At 45.3% G+C, this 27723-nt stretch overlaps 1 protein-coding gene across 2 annotated transcripts in view; it reads right to left on the bottom strand.

Annotated features, from left to right (window-relative positions):
* The window catches only part of LOC123992646 (galactosylgalactosylxylosylprotein 3-beta-glucuronosyltransferase 1-like), a 114129-nt gene extending 89190 nt beyond the window's left edge, over positions 1–24939 (bottom strand). For both annotated transcript variants that reach the window (XM_046293972.1, XM_046293973.1), the window contains exon 1: positions 24738–24939. The gene's annotated coding sequence lies outside the window, so the exon portion shown is untranslated. The remainder of the gene's footprint in view (positions 1–24737) is intronic.
* Positions 24940–27723: the final 2784 nt, after the last annotated feature.

Raw genomic sequence — 27723 nt, 5'->3', positions numbered from 1 at the left:
TACATATCCTCCTGGTATATTACAGAATTTATGCAACAGCCTACAATACATTCCTTGTTGTGATGTGCCCACTTGAACGCGAAGGTGGCATGGCAGTCCTTTGTGGGCAAATTTTGTCATTAAACTTTGTCATCAAAGTCTTGAAATCTTTGGATTTATGGTGCTTTCAAGACAACTGGGTACTCAGAAACAAACAAGGTCAAATCATGATGACGTCAGTGATCTTCAGGTCGTAGCTCTGGAAAGAGGCATGAGTTCCCGACTTACAATTCCGAGTTGGATGACCGTACAAAACTTATTTTTTCCCGAGTTCCCAGTTGTCTTGAACTCATTGAAGTCAGATTTCCACATTCCGAGTTAACAGTTGTTTTGAGCGTGGCAGAAATCATGCTGGATTGACAGCATGGCCAATGTTGAATGTTTATTATTTTAAGCTTGAAAAAGAGACCCTGAAACCCAGAATTGGGACCACATACCCACTCCACTAAATAGCAGGCTAGTGATAGCTTTGCAATGCTTGCAGTTAGCCACGGATTCCTTCCAAACCACTCATTATTGAATTTGCGATTTCCAAGTTGTTGTGTAATGTTTATGTCCAATGGCCGATGAGCACCGAAACATAGTATCTATAATTTCTCTTCAATATTTATCTTCATATGACAAGGGTTAAAAAAGATTTGCCACTAGATTTTTGGCTTGATTAATGATGACTGCTAGCTAAGATTTTGAAAGTATTATGTTGACATCAAACCAGTCAAAGCTACTGTAGATATAATGTGATTTGATGTCCTTTTATCTGTGGCCAATGACCTTGAGCCTTCTTGGATGGATACTTCTAATGTAACTCTATGGCAGCACCGAAGGGGCTTAAATTTTCTAGGTCTACCCTTAGATTTGGCAGCGACGAAGTGTCCGCATGAGTGACAGAACACTGAGCCAATCACGGCACAACTAGAAAATATTACCAACCCCAACGCTCTGTGCTTTCCGCTGGCTGCCCCGTCAGCACAGAAATCATTCAACTCGGCTGGACACCTGCATTTTGGAGCTGCTTTACTCAAGAAAGCAAAAAAGAGACCATGTTTGACTAAATGATATATAGATATTTTTTACATTGTTTGAAAACTTATATGTGACACGTACAGTATTAATGCCAAAATAAAATTGTATTTATTTTTGTAAAAATGTGGCTCTCAAAACAGGTGGGGCTCTGCCTGCATTTAATTCTGACTGGATTTTACTGAGAACATTTTACTTTTTAACACTGGTAATTCTCTCACACATCCTTAAAGAGCTTAGTGATTTATTTCTTGGGCCTGTTATGCAGGTGAAGGAGGACCCAAACGCGACTTAACAGAAACAGAGTTTATTAATGCTCAAAACCGAATAACTGAAATCCTCTAGATAGTAGAGGGGAAAACAACTGGAGAAGCGGCCACAGACTGCAGGTCGCTTCGGGTAGGCGCAGGCCGTAGTCAACTGAGACACCTGCTCACACGCAGCGTCTGAAGAAGGCACAAAACACGACAGGACAGGGTGATACACAATCACGGCAAAAAACACGACAGGACAGGGCGAAACGCAATTACAGCATGGAATACAAAACAAGGAACCGATGGAACAGGAACGGATCACAAAGGAATAAATAGGGAGTCTAATCAGGGGAAAGGATCGGGAACAGGTGTGGGAAGACTAAATGATGATTAGGGGAATAGGAACAGCTGGGAGCAGGAACGGAACGACAGAGAGAAGAGAGAGCGAGAGAGTGAAAGGGGAGGGGGGGAGAGAGAGGGATAGAACCAAACAAGACCAGCAGAGGGAAACGAATAGCATGGGGAGCACAGGGACAAGACATGACAATAAATGACAAACATGACAGTACCCCCCACTCACCGAGCGCCTCCTGGCGCACTCGAGGAGGAATCCTGGCGGCAACGGAGGAAATCATCGATGAGCGAGAACGGTCCAGCACGTCCCGAGACGGAACCCAACTCCTCTCCTCAGGACCGTAACCCTCCCAATCCACTAGGTATTGGTGACCCCGTCCCCGAGAACGCATGTCCATAATTTTATGTACCTTGTAAATAGGTGCGCTCTCGACAAGGACGGGAGGGGGGGAGGGAAGACGAACGGGGGTGCGAAGAAAGGGCTTAACACAGGAGACATGGAAGACAGGATGGACGCGACGAAGATGTCGCGGAAGAAGCAGTCGCACAGCGACTGGATTGACGACCTGGGAGACACGGAACGGACCAATGAACCGCGGAGTCAACTTACGAGAAGCTGTCGCAAGAGGAAGGTTGCGAGTGGAAAGCCACACTCTCTGGCCGCAACAATACCTTGGACTCTTAATCCTGCGTTTATTGGCGGCTCTCACCGTCTGTGCCCTGTAACGGCAAAGTGCAGACCTCACCCTCCTCCAGGTGCGCTCACAACGTTGGACAAACGCTTGAGCGGAGGGAACGCTGGACTCGGCAAGCTGGGATGAGAACAGAGGAGGCTGGTAACCCAGACTACTCTGAAACGGAGATAACCCGGTAGCAGACGAAGGAAGCGAATTGTGAGCGTATTCTGCCCAGGGGAGCTGTTCTGCCCAAGACGCAGGGTTCCTGAAAGAAAGGCTGCGTAGTATGCGACCAATCGTCTGATTGGCCCTCTCTGCTTGACCGTTAGACTGGGGATGAAACCCGGAAGAGAGACTGACGGACGCACCAATCAAACGACAGAACTCCCTCCAAAACTGTGACGTGAATTGCGGACCTCTGTCTGAAACGGCGTCTAACGGGAGGCCATGAATTCTGAATACATTCTCAATAATGATTTGTGCCGTCTCCTTAGCGGAAGGAAGTTTAGCGAGGGGAATGAAATGTGCCGCCTTAGAGAACCTATCGACAACCGTCAGAATCACAGTCTTCCCCGCAGACAAAGGCAGACCGGTAATGAAGTCTAAGGCAATGTGAGACCATGGTCGAGAAGGAATGGGGAGCGGTCTGAGACGACCGGCAGGAGGAGAGTTACCCGACTTAGTCTGCGCGCAGTCCGAACAGGCAGCCACGAAACGGCGCGTGTCACGCTCCTGAGTCGGCCACCAAAGCGCTGGCGAATAGACGCAAGAGTGCCTCGAACACCGGGATGACCCGCTAACTTGGCAGAGTGAGCCCACTGAAGAACAGCCAGGCAGTGGAAACAGGAACGAAAAGGAGGTTACTAGGACAAGCGCGCGGCGACGCAGTGTGCGTGAGTGCTTGCTTAACCTGTCTTTCAATTCCCCAGACTGTTAACCCGACAACACGCCCATAAGGAAGAATCCCCTCGGGATCAGTAGAAGCCACAGAAGAACTAAACAGACGGGATAAGGCATCAGGCTTGGTGTTCTTGCTACCCGGACGGTAAGAAATCACAAACTCGAAACGAGCGAAAAACAACGCCCAACGAGCTTGACGGGCATTAAGTCGTTTGGCAGAACGGATGTACTCAAGGTTCTTATGGTCTGTCCAAACGACAAAAGGAACGGTCGCCCCCTCCAACCACTGTCGCCATTCGCCTAGGGCTAAGCGGATGGCGAGCAGTTCACGGTTACCCACATCATAGTTGCGCTCAGATGGCGACAGGCGATGAGAAAAATAAGCGCAAGGATGAACCTTATCGTCAGACTGGAAGCGCTGGGATAGAATGGCTCCCACGCCTACCTCTGAAGCGTCAACCTCGACAATGAATTGTCTAGTGACGTCAGGAGTAACGAGGATAGGAGCGGACGTAAAACGTTCTTTTAGAAGATCAAAAGCTCCCTGGGCGGAACCGGACCACTTAAAACACGTCTTGACAGAAGTAAGAGCTGTGAGAGGGCAGCAACTTGACCGAAATTACGAATGAAACGCCGATAGAAATTAGCGAAACCTAAAAAGCGCTGCAACTCGACACGTGACCTTGGAACGGGCCAATCACTGACAGCTTGGACCTTAGCGGAATCCATCTGAATGCCTTCAGCGGAAATAACGGAACCGAGAAAAGTAACGGAGGAGACATGAAAAGAGCACTTCTCAGCCTTTACATAGAGACAATTCTCTAAAGGCGCTGTAGAACACGTCGAACGTGCTGAACATGAATCTCGAGTGACGGAGAAAAAATCAGGATATCGTCAAGATAGACAAAAACGAAAATGTTCAGCATGTCTCTCAGAACATCATTAACTAATGCCTGAAAAACAGCTGGCGCATTGGCGAGACCGAGCGGCAGAACCCGGTACTCAAAATGCCCTAACGGAGTATTAAACGCCGTTTTCCACTCGTCCCCCTCTCTGATGCGCACGAGATGGTAAGCGTTACGAAGGTCCAACTTAGTAAAGCACCTGGCTCCCTGCAGAATCTCGAAGGCTGATGACATAAGGGGAAGCGGATAACGATTCTTAACCGTTATGTCATTCAGCCCTCGATAATCCACGCAGGGGCGCAGAGTACCGTCCTTCTTCTTAACAAAAAAGAACCCCGCCCCGGCCGGAGAGGAAGAAGGCACTATGGTACCGGCGTCAAGAGACACAGACAAATAATCCTCGAGAGCCTTACGTTCGGGAGCCGACAGAGAGTATAGTCTACCTCGAGGAGGAGTGGTCCCCGGAAGGAGATCAATACTACAATCATACGACCGGTGAGGAGGAAGGGAGTTGGCTCGGGACCGACTGAAGACCGTGCGCAGATCATGATATTCCTCCGGCACTCCTGTCAAATCGCCAGGTTCCTCCTGAGAAGTAGGGACAGAAGAAACGGGAGGGATGGCAGACATTAAACACTTCACATGACAAGAAACGTTCCAGGATAGGATAGAATTACTAGACCAATTAATAGAAGGATTATGACATACTAGCCAGGGATGACCCAAAACAACAGGTGTAAACGGTGAACGGAAAATCAAAAAAGAAATAGTCTCACTGTGGTTACCAGATACTGTGAGGGTTAAAGGTAGTGTCTCAAATCTGATACTGGGAAGATGACTACCATCTAAGGCGAACATGGGCGTAGGCTTATCTAACTCTCTGAAAGGAATGTCATGTTTCCGAACCCATGCTTCGTCCATGAAACAACCCTCAGCCCCAGAGTCTATCAAGGCACTACATGTAGCGCCCGAACCGGTCCAGCGTAGGTGGACCGACAAAGTAGTACAGGACTTTGATGGAGAGACTTGAGTAGTTGCGCTCACCTGTAGCCCTCCGCTTACAGATGAGCTCTGGCTTTACTGGACATGAATTAACGAAATGTCCAGCAACTCCACAATAGAGGCACAGGCGGTTGGTGATCCTCCGTTCCCTCTCCTTATTCGAGATGCGAATCCCTCCCAGCTGCATGGGCTCAGTCTCAAAGCCAGAGGGGGAGATGGCTGCGATGCGGAGCAGGGAAACACCGTTGATGCGAGCTCTCTTCCACGAGCCCGGTGACGAAGATCTACCCGTCGTTCTATGCGGATGGCGAGAGCAATCAAAGAGTCCACATCTGAAGGAACCTCCCGGGAGAGAATCTCATCCTTAACCACAGCGTGGAGTCCCTCCAGAAAACGAGCGAGCAGCGCCGGCTCGTTCCACTCACTAGAGGCAGCAAGAGTGCGAAACTCAATGGAATAATCCGTTATGGACCGTTCACCTTGGCATAAGGAAGCCAGGGCCCTAGAAGCCTCCCCACCAAAAACTGAACGGTCAAAAACCCGAATCATCTCCTCTTTAAAGTTCTGGAAATCGTTAGAGCAAACAGCCCTTGCCTCCCAGATAGCTGTGCCCCATTCTCGAGCCCGGCCAGTGAGGAGTGAGATGACGTAAGCAACCCGAGCTCTCTCTCTAGAGTATGTGTTGGGTTGGAGAGAGAACACAATCTCACACTGCGTGAGAAAGGAGCGGCACTCAGTGGGCTGCCCGGAGTAGCAAGGTGGGTTATTAACCCTAGGTTCTGGAGGCTCGGCAGGCCAGGAAGTAACAGGTGGCACGAGACGTAGACTCTGGAACTGTCCAGAGAGGTCGGAAACCTGAGCAGCCAGGTTTTCCACGGCCTGGCGAGCAGCGGACAATTCCTGCTCGTGTCTGCCGAGCATGGCTCCTTGGATCTCGACGGCAGTGTAACGAGCGTCAGAAGTCGCTGGGTCCATTCTTTGATCGGTTCCTTCTGTTATGCAGGTGAAGGAGGACCCAAACGCGACTTAACAGAAACAGAGTTTATTAATGCTCAAAACCGAATAACTGAAATCCTCTAGATAGTAGAGGGAAAACAACTGGAGAAGCGGCCACAGACTGCAGGTCGCCGGGTAGGCGCAGGCCGTAGTCAACTGAGACACCTGCTCACACGCAGCGTCTGAAGAAGGCACAAAACACGACAGGACAGGGTGATACACAATCACGGCAAAAACACGACAGGACAGGGCGAAACGCAATTACAGCATGGAATACAAAACAAGGAACCGATGGAACAGGAACGGATCACAAAGGAATAAATAGGGAGTCTAATCAGGGGAAAGGATCGGGAACAGGTGTGGGAAGACTAAATGATGATTAGGGGAATAGGAACAGCTGGGAGCAGGAACGGAACGACAGAGAGAAGAGAGAGCGAGAGAGTGAAAGGGGAAGGGGGAGAGAGAGGGATAGAACCAAACAAGACCAGCAGAGGGAAACGAATAGCATGGGGAGCACAGGGACAAGACATGACAATAAATGACAAACATGACAGGGCCAGTGGCTTCAGGTTCACACTTCTCCTATAGAGCTGTTAATTAAAGGCTCGAGATGCTAAAGGCACAGCGGACGCCAACAGGTCTGACTCTATGTTTTATTACTTTATCTAACCCTACCACTCCAGTATCCCTGCACATTGTAGATATGGTACTGGCACTGACCCTGGAACTGACCCTGTATATAGCTTACTTAATTTATCATGTTCTTCTTATTTCTATTTCTTGTGTGCTTTTGTTCTACTTTATTGTATTTTATAGTATTATATTACTGCATCATTGGGAAAGAGCTTGCAAGAAAGGTATTTCACTGCATGTGACAATAAAATATACAACTTTGACATTAAATCACTGTTGAAAATTTGTTGGATTGTCTTCAGCAGCCAGACAGACTTGATCACGCATACGGACAGATTCTCTCTGATCTGGGCTTGGGAGAGGTCAAGCGGGTGTTTTAGCAATGCCTGTCTGGCTAAATAGTCTTGGCAAAGCTGGAGTGACAGGGCCGGTTGGGTTTGAAGCTTTAATGGTGCATTAGTCCCACCGGTCTGCGTGAGGAGAAGGGACCTCAATCCTCAGTATCTGTGGTGGTGTGAGCCGAGCCAGTGTGAGCCATCCGACACACCACAGCACAGCCCCACTTGAAATGCTTCTGAACAAGAACATCAACAGAGCTGTTCTCCGACCTGTCATCTCTCACACTTTCTGCTGTTGCTCCTGACACTGTTTGACAGCGTTGAACCGGGTTAGACACTGATGCACAAGCCGCTCTGCTCTTCCACACCAAATCACATTTTATGTGACTAATTGGAGCTATTATGCAAAAGCATTATTTTCTCTTCAAAGCGACTACACGTCAAACTATAATTGAATCAATACTCAAGCGTGGCGAGAGGTGGAAGTTTGGGATTGATTAAACAGAGCTCCTGTTATGGGGCGAGGGAGAGCATGTATTGACGTTATGCAATGTATCAGTGCGTGGGTTTGGTTTTTGCAGATGCCATGTCGAATACTGGCTTTGGGAGTCTAGCCATGCCAGCACTACACTGAGAGAAATCACTAACTTATCAATAATTCAAGTAGACTGTATACAGCTGTATCTCTGCTGTAAATATGTTTATAACTGCTAGTCAACACAGCAAAATATGCTGTCTACATTAACCTCAAGTAACTCCAGCAAAATGCGTAAGTCAGACGACGTCCTGTGCCAATCCTGTTTCATACTTTGTAACGGGATGATTGAGCCGCTGAAGCAGAAAATTAGTTAGCATTCAGGGCCCGTGGAGAAAATGGTCATGGTCTTAATAATGTGTTTGTGGGGGATTAGTAAATCTGATTGGTCTCAGATCTAAAAACATTCAGTCAATGGATTTTGTAATGGGCTAACCCTCTGCATTACTGCTGTTGCCTTGTCAGCTTTTTACAGGGAGCTGCAATGTACCCGGTGGATTGAGCAACACAGGTGGAAGTGAGAGTGCAATGGCATCAGTAGGCAGTGGGGAACTGTGAGGGCCTTCAACACCTTCAAAGAAGGCCCAAGGATTAGTTTTAAAATGTAAATGTACCTTTTAATTAATATTTCATATATTCAATAATATTTCATAATATTCTAATGATATTATTATTTTCAATTATATTCTGATTTAAAAGTGATACTTTGGTAATTTTACATTTAGACTGTAACACATGAAAATGAGGAAATAGTCAAGAGTTGTGAATACTTTCTGAGGCACTGTAGACAGACAGAAGGCATCTGCCATTCAACTGAATAGACTGGTGGGTTGTTTAGCAACAAAAATAGGATATGTGCGCAACCATGGAGCAAAACAGGCAGGGGTTGGCTCAGAATCAAAGGATTGTTGACAACATATAAACTATATTTCCTCTCCAAATCTTTACTGAGAAACATAAATACATATACACAATGAGCACTTGTTTTCTTACAATACATAATTACTGTTGTTGGTTCGCTAGCTAGCGAATTCTAGCCATATTAGCATAGACGTGACAAGAGTCAAGACACCTCAACAACAAGATACAACGAGCTGAAACAAGCCCACAACGATTCCCCACACGACAGCTTCATTGTTGCTAGCTATCTGACCATCCAGAATCATAACAGCACATGGCCTCCTGCCCCATCAACACGTGTGCATTGTTTTCGTTATGTTGTCAGCTAACCCATCTATTAGGGCAGAATTTTGGGGTGACAGTGGAATCAACCGATCATATTTTGACTTGTAATGGCTGTGAACGTTTTTACAAAAACTTATGCGAGAAGTAGTTTTCCCCAGTCTAGCTAGCTAGCTTTTGTTGTAGGCTAGCTTTTGTTTTAGCCGCTGCAGCAGGTGTTATTGAAGAGGATGTTGTTGCTAATTAGTTAGCTTCGCCTGTTTCAAGGTGAACTTTCAACAAAAAGTTACGTTTCAAATGGTCATCATCTGGTGAGTGGAACTGTGTTTTATATTGCAGCACGCTTGCTGTTGTTAGCTATCACTTTGAAAATAACTTATGTGTGTGAAACATCCCAGCTAGCAATGAGGAATCGACCCAGAAGCAACCTTCTTCTGGGGGGCCGGAACTGATTGAATCAGTCCGGAATCGGGTGTCGGACTCGGCCCGGAATCAAAATGAATGATTTCCCAGAATCGGCCCAAGTACATAAGGCCGTTTCCATCTACCGGAATTCAGCCGACTTTGCCGGCATCTTACCAGAATTCCCCCAGAAGTGGCCCAATGCAAATTTAAATAAATGTATACAAAATTCCCCAATTTGTAATTTTTAATATTACTATTATACATTTCATACAAACAAGGAGGAAGGAAACGCCATACACCTGGTGACTGTGTCGCTACGGCACGATGGCCAAACCCTCCCCTAACTCGGACAGCTCTGGGCCAATTGCACGTAGCCTCATGGGTCACGGGTCTCGAATCAGCATCTGTAGCAACGCAGTTTACATTGTGATGCAGTGTCTTAGACCGCTGCGCCACTCGGGAGGCTCGGGAAGTTTTAATGTTATCAATTGCCTTGCACAATGTATCAAAATACTAAAATACTACACAGGACTCAGAAAGAATTTCATTGAAATGTTAATTGTATTTTTTGAACACTGAAACAATGGGGGAAAAAAATGAAATGTTAATTATATAAAGCAGCCCATGTAATCATCTGCCAAAGAGTATCCTCATTTTGCCCGAGCTCCAAGTAATACATTTGGGCCAGATAACTCTCACTGGAATCGGCTCAAGCTCAATCACCCAATCCTAGCTATAAGTAATACTGCTGAAGGTGGCCACATGACGTCGGCTCGAGTCTGACTCTCAGCTGGAATCGCCCCAGATCCACTGTGCTAGCTGGGATTGTTGCATTTAAACTTTAGATCACAGGTTAATTTGTGTGCTGATTGCTGAATGTGAAAATAATGCTTAGCTTAATGGCTGTGCTTTTCTATTCTTATGATTGGGACCTACTGGCTTATTATGTCCTTGTGAAATGGCTGCTTGTTCTTTAACATCATGCTGTGTGTGACTGCTGTCTTTCTATCGGCCCTATGTGTTTAACAAAAATTAACCTCTCGCACATGGAGTGCGTTGCATTCTACATTTGCTGTCCTTTCAGAATCACAAGCTTGTCACACTCACATCCTTTGTGTCACTGTTGTCGCTTTAAGTGATAGTGTGATAGTGATGGCGTTAGGCTTCCATGGGTTGTGTAAGCAGTGTGGTTGTTGTTGTTGCTGGTTGCATTATCCATGCAGGTGCTGTCTCTGTATGAGTGGCAGCCCAAACCATGGCTCAGTCTCATGCCTGTTTGATTCAGTTGAGGACGCTAAGTGATGCTAAGTTTCTGTTTTTGTTTCTTGATTTTTGAGTTTGGCACAACATGTTGAAAGATCCCCCCCCTGAAGGCCTAGGTCCAATAGCCACGGTTCGCAACTGTCTGTATGTATTCTGTCACTGGGGCATTTCTGTGTCTCTCTGGATCTGGTTCACCCGGGTCTCTCTATAGGGGAGGAGGTTTCTGTACGAGGTCATTGTAGAAAGCGTGGTTTGTTTTTCCTCTTTATTGTCTTTAAAGGTCATTGGCTTGTTTCCCTCCATCTATTCTGTCAGAAAATGGAGCCTAAATCTTTATTAAATCTGAAGGATTTATGACATGGCCCTTGGCTTTTGTACACAGTGTTATTGAGGGATGTGTGTATTCCAGGGCTTATTGTTGTCTGCTGTTGCCATTATTAATATTTAATCTGAGTAACCACAGAAAGGATCTTTTTAAAGAACATGGTGTGATCTGCAAGCCTTCCAGGTGCTCGTAGTGCTCCCTCTTTACACAATATACTGTATGTCTGCAAAGCATGTTAGAACTCAACGCAGAATGCAAAGCTTACTGTACAATTTTTTACTACATTTGTTTAAATTTCACCTTTATTTAACCAGGTAGGCTAGTTGAGAACAAGTTCTCATTTACAACTGCAACCTGGCCAAGATAAAGCAAAGCAGTGAGCCACAAACAACAACACAGAGTTACACATGGAATAAACAAACATAGTCAATAATACGAGAGAAAAATATATACAGTGTGTGCAAATGAGGTAAGATAAGGGAGGTAAAGGCAATACATAAGCCATAATGGCGAAATAATTACAATATAGCAATTAACCACTGGAGTGATAGATGTGCAGAAGATGAATGTGTAAGTAGAGATACTGGGGTGCAGAGGAGCAGAATAAATCAAATAAATAACAGTATGAGTAGAGTGTTGGAGGCTATTTTGTAAATGACATCGCCAAAGTCAAGGATCAGTAGGTATGGGACAGATTGGTAGGTATAGGACAGAGAAAATGAAAGCTACCCATGTTAGATAATCTCATCAAGACCATAGAACCGAACAGGCTGTCTTTGTTGATACGTTAAGGCACATATGTCAGAGTCAAGGCCCGCGGGCCACATCCGGCCCGCGAGAAGGTTTTTTACGGCCCCTGGGATGATCTTGATTTGTTATTAGAACCGGCCCGCAGACCGCAGCAAGCCGGCAGCCCGCAGATCTTTTACACGCACCAATACTACATTTCCCACAATGCAACGGTGACGCACCGAGCAGTAGGCTGCTTCATTTCAATATTTATTGGCACAGCAGTTGTCAGCATCACAGTAAAATTAACTTTCAGATACCCATCAAAAATGGCAAAACGGAAGGTGGACACTGAGAACCGGGGTTTCAAACAAGGTGGGAGTCGGAGTATTTGTTCACGGAGGTAGCTGGAAAACCTGTGTGTCTTCTGTGTGGAGAAAGTGTGGCGGTACTGAAAGAGTATAATCTGAGACGACATTATGAAACGAAACACGCGGACAAAAACAAGAATATGGACATGGAACAAAGGCTACAAAAGGCAGAGGAATTAAAACGAGGCCTCAAATCTCGACAGGCTCTGTTCAAAAAAGCCAAATCACAAGGCCAGGCTGCTGTCAAGGCCAGTTTTATTTTGGCAGAAGAGATCGCTAAATCAGCCCGGCCATTTACGGAGGGGGATTTCATCAAAAACTGCATGATTAAAGTTTGTGACGAAGTTTGCCCAGAAAAAAGGCAACTCTTTTTAAATGTGAGTCTGAGCAGAAACACCATTGCCGAGAGAGTAGACCAGTTGTCCATCAATCTAAAAGAGCAGCTTGTGAAAAAGGAAAAGATTTCATTGCATATTCCTTGGCTGTGGATGAGAGCACCGACATTTCTGACATTGCCCAGTTGTCAATTTTCATCCGCGGAGTGGACTCCAGCCTAAGCGTGACAGAGGAGTTTTTGGCTTTACGTCCTATGCATGGCACAACTACGGGGCATGATTTGTATGAAGAGGTGTCAAGATGTGTAAATGAGATGGAGCTGCCTTGGGAAAAACTTGTGGGTTTGACAACCGACGGAGCACCTGCGATGTGTGGACACAGGAGCGGACTGGTGGGGAAGATACGGGAAAAGATGCAAGAGGAAAATGCGACAAGTGAGCTGACAGCTTATCATTGTATCATACACCAGGAAGCGTTGTGCGGTAAAGCCTTGAAAATGGAGCATGTAATGAGCATCATCACGCGCACAGTTAACTTTATCAGAGCCAAAGGTTTGAATCACCGCCAGTTCAAGGCATTTCTGACGGAGTTAGAAACGGAGCATGGTGATTTGCCTTATCACACAGAGGTGCGATGGCTAAGCCAGGGAAAGGTGCTTCAAAGATGTTTCGAGCTTCGTGAGGAGATTTGTCTGTTCTTGGACAGCAAAGGGAAAGACACAACACAACTCCGAGACGAAATGTTTCTGTGTGAAATGGCTTTTCTGTGTGACATTACGAGTCATCTGAATGCAATGAACTTGCAGCTGCAGGGTCGGGATCGTGTCATCTCTGATATGTACAGTACAGTGAAGGCATTTAAAACCAAGTTGAGTGGATGATAGAAAATTGCTATTATTGTTTTTTTCTTTGAAGTAAATTTAGCCCACTTTTGCTAAAATAGAAAATATAGGCTACTGATGGTGCCTTGAATACCGGTTTCTTTCATTTAATGTTCATGTTATGGGGATTTTTATATAAAGGAAATTTGTCTTTTGTGTCTGTTGAAAATTAAAGATTACTGACAGAGCCATAAGAAAATATTGCTTTATTTATCTGATCATATTGGAATATATTTGTTAGGTTTTCAGTAGGTTCAATTAGGTTCACTAGACTATATGCGTCATTTAAAAAATTTTCAATGAACATTCGAACAGTCCGGCCCTCGGCTTGTAGCTAAATTTTTTATTTGGCCCTCCGTCCATTTGACTTTGACACCCCTGCGTTAAGGGATCCTCTCAGCTAGCCTCCACACTAACCTACTGTATTATACTGTCAGCCAGTGGAGTGTAGTCCTGCATGTTGCAGCCTATATTCTTCTCTGAGCTCCCCATTGGGAGGAGCACTCCACAGCCTGCGACAGAAGCTGTGAGACTACCACCTAAATTATAGGTTTAGATCATCCTGTAAGAAGGAAAGATGGGTGCAACATATACATTGTTCTGTTACGTCAGTGTTGGAGTAACACTCAGGCAGTAGAATGCTGTGTATAGAGGAGAAAACACAGCCATGCTATACCGCGCCATCCTCTCCACTCCCAGGTAGGCAGAGTACAGTGTGACAGCAACATACAGGGGTGGAGTGGGGGAGGTGCTGGGGTCAGGGGCTGCACTAATTACTCTGCCCATAGCTACTCTGCTCTTACGGATGTGTTTATGAAGGTGATGCCTTTGAATCAATGTTCTGTGTGTGTGTGTGTGTGTGTGTGTGTGTGTGTGTGTGTGTGTGTGTGTGTGTGTGTGTGTGTGTGTGTGTGTGTGTGCGTGTGTGTGTGTGTGCGTGAGTGTCACATGTAATGTATCAGTGATTGTGTCTGCCTGCATGTGTGTCTCATGTGGAGATGCTGCTGTAGAAAGGCAGACAGGCCTGATAGATGTGAACATGACTGATACTACATTGCCAGCTGTCTCCAATACCCCCCTCTCCTCTCCCGTCCTTTCCTCTCCTTTCCTCTCCTGTCTTCTCCTCTCCTTTCCCATCCTCTCCTGTCTTCTCCTGTCATCTCCTGTCTTCTCTTGTCCTTTCCTGTCCTCTCCTCTCCGAACACAACCCCATAGCCCCAAGGGAAGATCCAAGTAACAGCAGTAACAACAGCAGTAACAATAGCAGTAACAACAGCAGTAACAACAGCAGTAACAACAGCAGTGACAACAGCAGTGACAACAGCAGTAACAACAGCAGTAACAACAGCAGTAACAACAGCAGTAACAACAGCAATAACTACAGCAGTAACAATAGCAGTAACAACAGCAGTAACAGTGATATCTATGGACCAAGCCACTCCGCAGTGACACAGCTGCTCTCTCAGGAGGTAAAGGGCTTTCTGGAGGGGGAGAGGGGGAGAGGGGAGGCAGATGGAGTGGACTGGTCAGACTTAGAAGGCAAGCACACCATCCACCGCTTCCGACCATATTACTTGCCAATATCCAATCTCTAGAAAACAAGATGGAAATTAGGGCATGAGTTGCCTTCCAGAGAGACATCAGAGATTGTAACGTTCTCTGTTTCACGGAAACATGGCTCACTCGGGATACGTGTATGTTGTCAGAGTCTGTACAGCCACCCGGTTTATTCACACATCGCGCTGACAGAAACAAACATCTCTCTGGTAAGAAGAAGGGCGGGGGTGTATGCCTTATGATTAACGAGTCGTGGTGTGATCATAACAACATACAGAAACTCAAGTCCTTTTGTTCACCTGACCAAAAATTCCTTACAATGCGTTATCTACCAAGAGAATTGTCTTCGATTATAATCATAGTCGTGTACATCCCCCCAAGCAAACACCTCGACAGCCCTGAAAGAACTTCATTGGACTCTATGTAAACTGAAAACCACATATCCTGAGGCTGCATTTATTGTAGCTGGGGATTTTAACAAGGCTAATCTGAAAACAAGGCTCCCTAAATTTGATCAGCATATCGAATGTGCGACCCGGGCTGGGAAAATTCTGGATCATTGCTACTCTAACTTCCACGACGCATACAAAGCCACCCCTCACCCTCATTTCCACAAATCTGACCATGACTCAATTTTGTTGCTCCCAGCCTATAGAAAGAAACTTCAACAGGAAACGCCCGTGCTCAGGTCTGTTGAACGCTGGTCCGACCAATCTGATTCCACGCTTCAAGATTGCTTCGAATCACGTGGACTGGGATATGTTCCGGATAGCGTTCGAACAACAACATTTATGTATATGCTGATTCGGTGAGCGAGTTTATTAGCAAGTGCATCTGTGATGTCGTACCCACAGTGACTATTAAAACCTTCCCCAACCAGAAACCGTGGATTGATGGCAGCATTCGCGCAAAACTGAATGCGCAAACCACTGCTTTTAATCAGGACAAGGCGACCGGAAACATGACGTAATACAAACAGTAGCTATTCCCTCCGCAAGGCAATCGAACAAGCTAAGCGTCAGTATAGAGACAAAGTAGAGTTGCAATTTAACGGCTCAGACTCAAGAGGAATGTGGCAGGGTCTACAGTCAATCACGGACTACGTGAGTAAAACATTTAAACGTGTTGACCCTCGCAAGGCTGCCGGGCTAGACGGCATCCCTAGCCACGTCCTCAGAGCATGCGCAGACCAGCTGGCTGGTGTGTTTACGGACATATTCAATCAATCCTTATCCCAGTCTGCTGTTCCCACATGCTTCAAGAGAGCCACCATTTTTCCTGTTCCCAAGAAAACTAAGGTAACTGAACTAAATGACTATTGCCCCATAGCGCTCACTTCCGTCATCATGAAGCGCTTTGAGAGACTACTCAAGGATCATATCACCTCCACCCTACCTGACACCCTAGACCCACTCCAATTTGCTTACCGCCCAAATAGGTCCACATACGACGCAATCACACTGAACACTGCCCTAACCCATCTGGACAAGAGGAATACCTATGTAAGAATGATGTTCATCGACTACAGCTCAGCATTTTACACCATAGTATCCTCCAAACTCGTCATCAAGCTCGAGACCCTGGGTCTCGACCCCGCCCTGCGCAACTGGGTCCTGGACTTTCTGACGGGCCGCCCCAAGTGGTGAGGGAAGGAAACAACATCTCCAGCCGCTGATCCTCAACACTGGGGCTCCACAAGTATGTGTTCTCAGCCCTCTCCTGTACTCCCTGTTCAACCATGACTGCGTGGCCATGCACACCTCCAACTCAATCAGCAAGCTTGCAGATGACACTACAGTGGTAGGCTTGATTACCAACAACGACGAGACGGCCTACAGGGAGGAGGTGAGGGCCCTCGGAGTGTGGTGTCAGGAAAATATCCTCACACTGAACGTCAACAAAACAAAGGAGATGATCGTGGACTTCAGGAAACAGCAGAGGGAGCACCCCCCTATCCACATCAATGGGACAGCAGTGGAGAAGGTGGAAGGTTTTAACTTCCTCAGCGTATACATCATGGACAAACTGAAATGGTCCACCCACACAGACAGTGTGGTGAAGAGGCTGAAAAAATGTGTCTTGTCACCGAAAACCCTCACTAACCTTTACAGGTGCACAATCAAGAGCACGTGGTTAGTGTATCACGGCCTGGTATGGCAACTGCTCCGCCCCCAACTGCAAAGCTCTCCAGAGGGTAGTGATGTTTGCACAACGCATCACTGGGGGCAAACTACCTGCCCTCCAAGACACCTACACCACCTGATGTCACAGGAAGGTCAAAAAGACAACAACCACCTGAGCCACTGCCTGTTCAACCCCCGATATCTTCCAGAAGGCGATGTCAGTACAGGTGCATCAAAGCTGGGACCGAGAGACTGAAAAACAGCTTCAATCTCAAGGTCATCAGACTGTTAAACAGCCATCACTAACATACTGACTCAAATCTCTATCCACTTTCATAATTAAAAATCAGATGTAATAAATGTATCACTAGTCACTTTACATAATGCCACTTTATATAATGTTTACATATCAAATCAAATAAAATTTATTTATAAAGCCCTTCTTACATCAGCTGATATCACAAAGTGCTTCACGCATCACGCCGACAGAAACAAACATCTCTCTGTTAAGAAGAAAGGGTCTGAATACTTATGTAAATGTGATGTTTCAGTTTTTATTTTATTTTTTATAAATTAGCAATATTTTCAAAACCTGTTTTTGCTTTGTCATTATGGGGTATTGTGTGTACATTGTTGAGGATTATTATTTTTTAAATCAGTTTTAGAATAAGGCTGTAACATAACAAAATGTGAAAAAGTCAAGGGGTCTCAGTGAACTAATCCTTTTCGGAAGCCTAGATTTAAAGTACATTTTTGCTTGATCCAAAAATGTGGTCGGTGGCTCCATATGTGTGACACAATTGCGGAGCCTCTGGAGGCATGCAGAGGCCAAATCGAGCTCCATACTGCATCACCATACTCCTCTCAAATGTAACAATGTGGAGGGCTATGTATAGCTCTAATCGATCAGTTGAAATAACAGACCACTTACAATTGACAAATATTTGTTTTAGTTTGGGACAGCCCTACAGCAGACAAACGCAAGCAGCAAGCGCAATGCCCGATGGAGCATAATTTAAGACACCACAACCTCCTCTTACAGTTTAGGCCTGGCAGGTACAATTTATTATGTGTTTGCTTTTCAGCTGTTTATTAAAAGGCCATTCGAGACTGGTGGTGGTGAGGCTATCAGGCCAGAGAAGTAGTGGAGAGTGGTGCAAAATGATCCCTACTTCCCTCCCGCTCTCCGTCCCTCACTCCATCCCTCCCCGTTGTCTGCGAGTAACTGGTGGTGGCAGCTCTGAGTGAATGAATAATGTAGCACAGAGGGGTCTGGCCACGCTGGCGTCACTCTGGGAACAATTGCCGTGGTTAATATTCATTGCATGGAGATTTGCAGGGTAAAGGGAGAGCCCCTATGAATCACTTTACACTCTGCTTCCGCACAGCAAAATTCCTCTAGCTCTGTAATCTGAATGTAAAGGTGGCAGATGCCATGCCACTGGTGGCAAGACTGCCCTGGTTTTACTGTTGCCCAGTCTGGGAGAGGATGGATGCACACTGAGGGGAGAGTTTCTCTCTCTGTGAAATAGGGCAGGTGTGTTTGTGTGAAGAGTGCTACGCTATGCTCTACTCGCTCCTGTACCCTTCCACACATTGCCTCAGGCTGGTTATGATCCCTGAATCTGCTGAAAACCCTACTGCATTCAAAAAGCAAAACAACTTGTTTTGAGCCAACATCAAAAAAGTTGTGTATTTCACCCAGTGGAACAACGTTGAAGACATATATTAGTGCAGTCAGAATGAAAGTCGATGGTCTTTACAAGCAGCCACATGCTGGCCATACTTTTCCTTAGCTCTAGAGCCCTGCTGAATCCTTAGCTCTAGTACCCTGCTGAATCCTTAGCTCTAGAACCCTGCTGAATCCTTAGCTCTAGAACTTTCTGGCAGTATTTGGCTACAGTGGCCAGGTCTTTTCTCCTCTAACCCGGCCAGTCATTCATACCCAGTGCGTCGGGCTGTGAAGTATGCATGGCGGTGATATAAATGTTAACTCATGAGTTATGGCTGACCGTTCTGGGCAAGCGTGGCCAAATGTATATTTTGTACCATCAGCATTCTACACTATGTACTGTAGGTCTGTGTGTCACAGAATCCAATGACAGGCCCTGTTCAATAAAGCAGATTTGGATGCTATTTGCTGACAGAGTGAGTGAGACAGAGAGAGTGAGAGTGAGAGTGAGAGTGAGAGTGAGAGTGAGAGTGAGAGTGTGAGAGAGAGTGAGAGTGAGTGAGAGAGAGAGAGTGAGAGAGAGAGAGAGAGAGAGAGAGAGAGAGAGAGAGAGAGAGAGAGAGAGAGAGAGAGAGAGAGCGAGAGAGAGAGAGCGAGAGAGCGAGAGAGAGAGAGAGAGAGAGAGAGAGAGAGAGAGAGAGAGAGAGAGACCCGGGTGAGAGAACAGCTGGGTGAGAGAGAGAGACCCGGGTGAGAGAACAGCTGGGTGAGAGAACAGCTGGGTGTTGGGCTGCCTCGTGCCAGGAAACAACATGGATATGCCAGGTGCTGACACCAAATCCATGTACAGTTTCACTTTAGTTTGGACTAAAATACATCAGTTTGAAAGCTATGTCAGAGTATGGGTTAAGTACACTGATATGGCAGTGATAAGTCAAAATTCTATTTGACCATAATCCTTAAAATTAATACATAAATTGTTACTGGGTGGTTCGAGCACTGAATGCTGATTTGCTGCCAGACGTAAATTTGTTCAATCATAGCCATGGTATAAAATATATAATAAACTCTGGGCTCTATGCATTCTCTGGATAATAATGCAACTCTGTGAAAGGTCACACCTTCCCCCTCTTCAATATATCCTTTACTTAACCAATCCAATTTTTTTCTAGTGCCCTCTTTTTTTCCTTTCAACAGTGGCCTGTAGTGGCTTGTTCGACATGACATCTAAAAAAACATGTTTGTCCAGAATGCCTGATGTCATGATTGGGTGTCAGCATATTTGGACTGGATGAGTTGAAATTTCAAGGAAACTTGGTTTATTCAACTTGTTACATGCGTATGGACTTGGGACAGTGTCCCAGACTGGGGTAATTGCAGCCACACTGAGCTGTCTTTTCCAATGAGAGCACTGGGAGCCTCTGTTAATAACGTTAGAATACTACCCTGCGGCACAATCCGAGCTCTAATTGAATAATTTTTACATTTAGCTGTTGCGGCCAGCAAGCTTATTACTGCTTGCCTTCTGCCCAGACCATCCCGACCATCCTAGTGCTGCCAATGTAAAATAAAATGGGTGAGGGGTTATAGTCCATCTCGTTAACTGAGGCATGGGCATCTTATTAGCATAATAGGCTCAACATGCTGCCCGTTGTGCTGATTAGATCTGGAATGTAGGACAGAACATCAGACAATGGTTTTCTGTTTCCAGAGTGGGGAGGTGCTGGATGTGTCAGTAGGGGTGACTTGGGCACAAGGTAACATGAGCACAATGCATAACTAAATAACTCATATGAGAAACCACTTAGAAAACTGTTATTCAATGTGCTAGTGCTTGATTAGTTAGGAGGTTTTGCTTAAATCATTTTTTGTTTTATTTACACCATTTTTTTTTCAGGCCGAATTCTAAATATTCTTGCTGCCTCTTTTTTATTATTGATCTGTGGAACATTCCCCAAGTATTTAATCATATATCATTTTTATCAGCAGTAAGTGGTCTTTTGACTTATATAGTTGATTACACTAATTATGGTATTTTCTTGCAAGACTCATATTAGACTCAGACTTGAAATGGGGGTAAATTGTAACATTTGTTCAAACTAAACTTTGATCTAAAACTATATTTATATGGTATTTAGACACATTCACATAATTATATAAAATAAACTTTTAAGTTTGCCAGTACCATAAAAAATGAAAAAGTCATATTCATACTTTTTCATGGTAAAAGTATCTTATATAAGTATACACATTTTGGTTACTACATTTTAGGTCAGTATGACATGCCTAAAAGATCAAATGAAAATATGATATTTTGCCCAGATAGTGTATTTTAATCCAAATATCAGTTTTAAATCAGAGCAGTTTTAAATTATTAGCCCTCATTTTTACCATTGAAGACCGTGTTACAATTAACCCCGTGCCCTGTTATTCGAACCTCTTCTTGTCCCAGTTTGTAATCCCCACATGTTTTAAGATGACCACAATCATCCCTGTTCCTAAGAATTTCAATGCTTCATGCAACAATGATTACTGCCATGTAAGCACTCACTTCTGAAATAATGAAGTGCTTCGAGAGGCTGGTTATAGCACACATTAACTCCACCATCTCAGCCACCCTAGACCCACTCCAATTTGCTTACTGCTCCAACAGATCCATAGATGACGCAATCTCAATTGCTCTCAACACTGCCCTCATCCACCTAGATAAGAGGAATACCTATGTGAGAATGCTGTTCATTGTCTACAGCTCAGTGTTCAACACCATTATCCCCTCCAAGCTCGTACCCTCCCTCTGCAACTGGATCCTGGACTTCCTGACGGGCTGACCCCAGGGTGTGAGGGTAGGCAACATCACCTTCACCACGCTGACCCTTAACACAGGGGCCCCACAGGGGTCTGTGCTTAGTTCCCTCCTGTACTCCCTGTTCACCCAAGACTGTGTGGCCACGCATGACTCCAACACAATTATCAAGTTCGCTGATGACTCGACAGTGGTAGGTCTGTTCACCAGCGATGATGAGTCAGCCTATAGGGAGGAGGTCAGTGACCTGGCAGTGTGGTTGCCAGAGCAGCAAACTCTCCCTCAACGTCAGCAAGAAAAAGAAGATGATCGTGGACTACAGGAATCGGGGGGTGCGCACGGCCCCATCCACATCGACGGGGTGGCAGTGGAGCAGGTTCAAGTTCCTCAGTGCCATATCACTAAAGACTTAAAATGGTCCAAACACATACGCCCAGTCATGAAGAAAGCGCGACAGTGTCTCTTCCCCCTCAGGAGGTTGAAATAGTTTGGCATGGGCCCTCAAATCCTGAAAAGGTTATTCTTCTGTACCATTGAGAGCATATTGACTGGCTGCATCACTGCTTGGTATGGAAATACCACCGCCCTCGATCGCATGGCGCTACAGGGATTTGTGCGAACAGCCCAGTATATCACTGGGGCCGAGCTCCCAGCCATCCAGGACCTCTATAAACGGCGGTGTGAAAAGACCCCAACCACCCAGGCCATAGACTCTTTTCTCTGCTGCTGCACGGAAAGAGGTACTGGTGCATCAAGTCTGACACCAACAGACTCTTGAACAGCTTCTATCCCTAAGCAAAACTACTGATAAAATGCTCACAAAATAGCTACACGGACTGAGTTTACCTTGCATCTTTTTGGCCTTATACTTCAACATTTTGCACACTCACAGGGCGCTACACACTCACACACACGGTTACTCCAACACACACACAAACTCTCACTCCTTAATTTTGTCACTCATACATAATATGCACATACATTTATACTGACTCGACACACTCGCACACCCACTCACATGCAAGCTGCTGCTACTCTGTTTATCTTATATCCTGTTGCCTATAGTCACCTTACCCTATACACATCTAGCATCCCTGTAAATATGGTATTGGAACTGACTTTTTAAATATGTCCTGTGTATAAACAGCAAAAAAAGAAACATGCCTTTTTCAGGACCCTGTCTTTCAAACATAATCGGTAAAATTACAAATAACTTCACACATCTTCATTGTAAAGGGTTTAAACACTGTTTCCCATGCTTGTTCAATGAACCATAAACAATTAATGAACATGCACCTGTGGAATGGTCGTTAGGACACTAACAGCTTACAGACAGTAGGCAATTAAGGTCACAGTTATGAAAACTTAGGACACTACAGAGGCCTTTCTACTGACTCTGAAAAACACCAAAAGAAGGATGCCCAGGGTCCCTGCTCATCTGTATGAACATGCCTTAGGCATGCTGCAAGGAGGCATGAGGACTGCAGATGTGGCCAGGGCAATAAATTGCAATGTCCGTACTGTGAGACGGCTTGTCTCTGTCACCGGCAACAACGTCGCCTATGGGCACAAACCCACCGTCTTTGGACTCGACAGGACTGGCAAAAAGTGCTCTTCACTGGTGAGTCACGGTTTTGTCTCACCAGGGGTGATGGATTGGGGGTGTTGGATTTGCGTTTATCGTCAAATGGAATGAGCGTTACACCGAGGCCTGTACTCTGGAGCAGGTTCGATTTGGAGGTGTAGGTTCTGTCATGGTCTAGAACAGTGTGTCACAGCTTCATCGGACTGAGCTTGTTGTCATTGCAGGCAATCTCAACTCTGTGCTTCACAGGGAAGACATACTCCTCCCACATGTGGTACCCTTCCTGCAGGCTCATCCTGACATGACCCTCCAGCATGACAATGACACCAGCCATACTGCTAGTTCTGTGCGTGATTTCCTGCAAGACGGGAATGTCAGTGTTAGTGTTCTGCCATGACCAGCGAGATACACAGATCTCAATCCCATTAAGCACGCTTGGGACCTGTTGCATCGGATGTTGAGGGCTAGGGCCATTCCCCCCAGAAATGTCTGGGAACTTGCAGGTGCCTTGGTGGAAGAGTGCGGTAACATCTCACAGCAAGAACTGGCAAATCTGGTGCAGTCTATGAGGAGGAGATGCACTGCAGTACTTAATGCAGCTGGTGGCCACACCAGATACTGACTGTTACTTTGACCCCCCTTTGTTCAGGAAGACATTATTTCAGTTCTGTTGGTCACATGTCTGTGGAGTGTACACAACATTAGGAACACCTTCCTAATATTGAGATTCACCCCTTTTGCTCTCAGAACAGCCTCCATTTGTGTACAAAATGTTAGGAACATCTGCTCTTTCGATGACATAGACTGACCAAGTGAATCCAGTTGAAAGCTAGGATCCCTTATTGATGTTACTTGTTAAATCCGTTACAATCCATGTAGATGAAGGGGAGGTAAGTAAGTATGCTTACTTACTTACTGTATTGTGTATTTCAAAACTTGGGGGGGGGGGGGGGGGGGGCATTTTACTTCTGACACTTTCGGTTGAATTGTAAAAGACTGGTATGGCCCAGAAATGTTGTTGCAGTGTGTAATGGTAGCTAAGATATATATGTTGTTTAGATAAAAGTCTACCTCAAATAATATTCAAAAAAATAAGCAAAAGTGCTTGTGCCCTGGTCTCCACTACACGTCCACTGTGTTAGTACAAAAGTGACTGTTAGTACAGTGTTAATAGACTGGCACCTGTGTCTGATAAGGGAGCAAACACACAAACTGCATCATAGCACAAGGAGTTGCAAGGGTAGAGTACCTGTCGGAAATGAGAAAATACAGCCCACTCTCCAGAAATAGCCTATGAGTTTGGCTTAAGTCTGTTTTTCTAAGCCAGTGCCCTTTTTGTTTCTCTAGACACACTTGTTATTTCTTGTTAGAGGTGGTGAAGGGTTCCCCTGAGTCGCCAGGGAAACAGTGCTGCCTGACGGTCCAGGATTCAGAAAACAAGCCTTGCGTTCTTTCTCTTCGTGTATTTGTGTACTGTCTGTACACTCACTATTTGAGCAGGAAGGAGCATGATTATGGGGATTATCATTGATTCCTCATGTCAGTGACTGACTGATAGGTTAGGCCATCAGATTCCCTGCACTTTCACACTGCCTGCATGGCTCTGTAGTCTACTGCATACAATATGCATGGCTTTAATCTCCAACACTTCCACAATGCTGCTACAGCTACACATGTACAGGGACTCAGGACAAAGATGGCAATCTTCCCTCATGTTAGGATCTTTATCAGCATTAAAAAAATGAAATCTTCATGATTATAATGTCTCTGTTTGTGCTCCTGCTGCAAGTACCTCTGCATTTCTACTGAAGGGTGTAATCAGGCATGGAGAGTGAGAGACAAATATTATTTACCTTATTCGTAGACTTCAGTGACGGACTGCTATTCCTACCACATGCTACGGAAGGACTCCCATTCATTATCAAAGTCCTGGTTTTGTCCCTGCTTGTTGTGCCTCTTTCTGCTTCTCTGTGTGCCTTGTCATAGACAGAGGCAGCATTCAAAGCATCCCTTTATTTTATCCCGCTGTGGCAGCTGACACCGGTATTCAAGCCTTGGATGATGGATGGAGAAAGAGGGAAACTAAAAGACAGAGAAGAAGAATTTCTCCGGCTTAATTATCTTTCCTTCTCTCCTCCGTGCAGGCTCACACACAAACACATGCGAACGAGGGGGGATGTCAGAGAGAAAAAGGCAATGTGTTTTGCTCCGTGGTAGTCCTTCTCCTCCTCTCTATATCTGTCCCTCCCTCCCTCTCTCTGTCTATCTCTGTCTCTGTTACCGCGACTCGGCAGTTGTCACAGAGACAGGCTGTGCTGTGCTGTCGTAACGGGGAGATGGCTCTTCGTGTGGAGAGACATCTGTGAATGTCTTTATGTGGGACAAAAGTAGCCTCTTAGGCAAGGCAGAGACCCCCTTCCCCTTATAGAAATGGTCTCGCTAATGGCATGTACCATTAAGGCTCAGAGCAGGGTGGGATGCAGCAGAGAGAGAAGGATCAGGGAATAGAGAGGCAGGCAGATATATTTTATTTGAACTTTATTTGACTAGGCAAGTCAGTAAATAACAAATTATTATTTCACAATGACGGCCTACCCCGGTCAAACCCTCCCATAACCCGGACGATGCTGGGCCAATTGTGCGCCGCCCTATGAGTCTCCTGATCATGGCCGGTTGTGACACAGCCCGGGATTGAACCAGGGTCTGTAGTAACGCCTCTAGCACTGAGATGCAGTGCATTAGACTGCTGCACCACTCGGGAGCCATCAAAGAAAGGAAACATGGTGAGCTGAGCGTAGTCCTCATGTATTCCCACCTCACTCCTTTCTGGAACCATTCTCCTCTTCCTCTCATTTCCTTTTTACCTTTTTACATGCCAGGATCCTTGTTACGCACACTGTTTCTCTGTGAGTGATCCAGCCAGTTAACCATACTATATGTAATTCCCCTACCACTACTGAAGGCTGTTTAATCACACAGCTCCCAACTCCCCTTTCACCATGGTACAAGTGTGACCTCACTTTCAGAATCCCCTATCCCCAATATATCCGTGGAACATTTTTGGAAATGTTTGGCAGAACATATGTATTATTTCTGGAAGAACTTTAAACTTGTTGCAAATAAAGGACACATACACGCATGACTGACTGCACAATCAAACGTGTGTGCACAAAGACACAAACACACGCACACACTTGGGCGCCAGCACACACCTACCAAGTTCTACCACAGTAACAACGTCATTTCCAGTCACAGCGTAATTTCCTGTCACGAACTTCTGTCATGAACTCAGAAGTTTCAGAATATATATACAATTGAAGTCGGAAGTTTACATACACCTTAGCCAACTACATTTAAACTCAGTTTTTCATATTTCCTGATATTTAATTTAAAAAAATCCCTGTCTTAGGTCCGTTAGGATCACCACTTTATTTTAAGAATGTGAAATGTCAGAATACAGAATAATAGTAGAGAATGATTTATTTCAGCTTTATTTCATATTCCCAGTGGGTCAGAAGTGTACATACACTCAATTAGTATTTGGTAGCATTGCCTTAAAATGGATTAACTTGGGTCAAACGTTTTGGGTACCATCGCACAATAAGTTGGGGGAATTTTAGCCCATTCCCCCTGACAGAGCTAGTAGGCCTCCTTGATCGACCACGCTTTTTCAGTTCTGCCCACAAAATTTCTATAGGAATGAGGTCAGGGCTTTGTGATGGCCACTCCAATACCTTGACTTTGTTGTCGTTAAGCCATTTTGCCACAACTTCGGATGTATGCTCGGGGTCATTGTCCATTTGGAAGACCCATTTGCGACCAAGCTTTCACTTCCTGACTGATGTCTTGAGATGTTTCTTCAATATATCCACATAATTTTCCTTCTTCATTATGCCATGTATTTTGTGAAGTTCACCAGTCCCTCCTGCAGCAAAGCACCCCCACAACATGATGCTGCCACCCCCGTGCTTCACGGTTGGGATGGTGTTCTTCGGCTTGCTAGCCTCCTGTCACGTTCTGACCTTAGTTCTTTTGTTATGTCTTTCATTTTAGTATGGTCAGGGCGTGAGTTGGGCGGGTTGTCTATGTTCCTTTTTCTATGATTTGGGATTTCCGTGTTTGGCCTGGTATGGTTCTCAGTCAGAGGCAGCTGTCATTCGTTGTCCCTGATTGAGAACCATACTTAGGTAGCCTGGTTTCACTTTTGAGTTGTGGGTGATTATTTTATGTGTCATTGTTTGTTCCACGCGGAACTGTTTCGGTTTTGTTATTTCACGTTGTCATTTATTGTTTTGATCAGTGTTCATTATTCTTATTAAACAATATGGACATTTACCACGCTGCGCATTGGTCCTCCGATCCTTCCTACTACTACTCTTCGTCAATCGTTACACACACCCTTTTTCCTCCAAACGTAACGATGGTCATTATGGCCAAACAGTTCTAATATTTGTCCCCATGTGCAGTTGCAACCCGTAGTCTGGCTTTTTATGGTGGTTTTGGAGCAGTGGCTTCTTCCTTGCTGAGCGGACTGACAGGTTATGTCGATGTAGGACTTTTAGATACTTTTGTACCTGTTCCTCCAGCATCTTCACAAGGTCCTTTGTTGTTGTTCTGGGATTGATTTTCACTTTTCTCACCAAAGTACGTTCATCTCTAGTAGACAAATCACATCTCCTTTCTGAGCAGTATGACAGCTGCATTGTCCCATGGTGTTTATACTTGCATACTATTGTTTGTACAGATGAACATCGTACCTTCAGGCGTTTGTAAATTGCTTCCAAGGATGAGCCAGACTTTTGGAGGTCTACATAATTTTTTCTGAGGTCTGTGCTGATT

The sequence above is a fragment of the Oncorhynchus gorbuscha genome, linkage group LG13 (assembly GCF_021184085.1).
Source record: "Oncorhynchus gorbuscha isolate QuinsamMale2020 ecotype Even-year linkage group LG13, OgorEven_v1.0, whole genome shotgun sequence".
Classification (NCBI taxonomy): Eukaryota; Metazoa; Chordata; class Actinopteri; order Salmoniformes; family Salmonidae; genus Oncorhynchus; species Oncorhynchus gorbuscha.
Note: the sequence above shows the minus strand (reverse complement) of the source record. Positions and strands in the feature narration are given on the sequence as shown.